We start from the raw sequence: 1,266 nt of genomic DNA on the forward strand, positions 1-1,266 counted from the left end.
GCCTTGTTGGAAGAGGAGCCCTTGGAGCTCGTTGGTGCTGTCTGAGCTGCGCCCCCTTGGTCTGCCCCGATGTTCAATTGGCCTTCCTGCCCTGAGGCTCTTGCACCTCTGCCTGAGAGGGATGGGACCCTGCGGAGAGACAGGACAAGTGATCCCGGCTTTGCTGCTGCTCCCGACTCAGCCAGGACCGGCAATGGCTCGCAGAGCTTTGGAGGGAACGTGGCCCATTTGGGAAGGCAGTCCAGCTCCACGGGCACTTGTGCCCTGCCTGTAAGACTCAGCAGCCCCCGGCTGAGGCCCAGGCAGGCTGAATCCTCCCTGGCAGGGACACAGCAAGATTCTGCTCTGGGGAAGCTCAGGGCTTTCTCAGAGGAGCAAGGAATGCCCTGAGCAAGAGCAGCTCCACTGCAGGGGGCCACAAGGAAAGGCAGAGGGGGCTTTCCTCTCATGCCACAAGCTTTCCTCCAGAAGGAAAGCCAAGGCCAGCGCCAGCCACCTGCTCCTGCTGCCCTCTGGCAAAGAGAAAACCAAGGAGCAGCCCTGCCCTAGGGCAGTCCCTGCCAGGCTCCCAGCACAGAGACCGGGGCCTACCTGTGCACGCTCTGCTTTTGTCGGTGCTTGTCTCTCTCGTATTTCCTCTTCAGTCCCTGGAATGTCTGCACGTAGCTGATGGACTGCAGTGCAGGATAGAAGCTCTCGATGACATGGGCAACCAGGGACTTACAATCTTCCTGCAAAAGGAGGAACAAAACACGCTCTCAGTCTCCAGTGGTCACAGGCCAAAGTTCAGAAAGCTTCCAAGGAATGCCTTCCTTAGCCAGAGCCAAAGCCCTTTTGTCCAGAGCAGTTGGGAAGCAATTGAGATTGATCCTGAAGCCAAGAGCTGAAATGGGGAAAGAACGATTCATCTTCCCGTGGCACGGGGCACCAGGGTCAGCAGTGTCCCCAGGCTGTTGGTGACACTTGCATGGAAGCGGGAGGCTGCACTGGACCTGTTGAGCTGAGAGGCCACAGCCGTGTCTGAGCTGAAGCTGCTGCTGAACTCACCAGTCGGAGGAATTCAAACAGCTCCAGCACAGCCCAGTGGAGCAGGTTGGACGTAGCTCCACTCTGCAGCAGAGCCTGCACAAGGGGTGCCAAGAGCTTTCCCTGGATGATGTAACAGGAATACAGCTCATCCTTCAGGCCAATGATCTTCCTCAGGAAGTGCAGAGCCCCTGGAGAAGAGAGAAATGCAAGGGTTTCAGAGCCACCGGCCAGGGCTGC

The 1,266-nt window shown here is 58.1% G+C and overlaps 1 long non-coding RNA gene across 1 annotated transcript; it reads right to left on the minus strand.

Moving 5' to 3' along the window:
- Positions 1–6: 6 nt before the first annotated feature.
- LOC108449437 lies at positions 7–1,254 on the minus strand. Its single transcript, XR_001865600.1, has 3 exons — positions 1,048–1,254; positions 592–731; positions 7–129 (listed from the first exon to the last, which is right to left on the minus strand). It is a non-coding gene; the product is annotated as an uncharacterized LOC108449437 (long non-coding RNA).
- Between the last annotated feature and the right edge of the window lie 12 nt (positions 1,255–1,266).

This window comes from Corvus brachyrhynchos, unplaced genomic scaffold (assembly GCF_000691975.1).
Source record: "Corvus brachyrhynchos isolate BGI_N302 unplaced genomic scaffold, ASM69197v1 C11858205, whole genome shotgun sequence".
Taxonomy (NCBI): Eukaryota; Metazoa; Chordata; class Aves; order Passeriformes; family Corvidae; genus Corvus; species Corvus brachyrhynchos.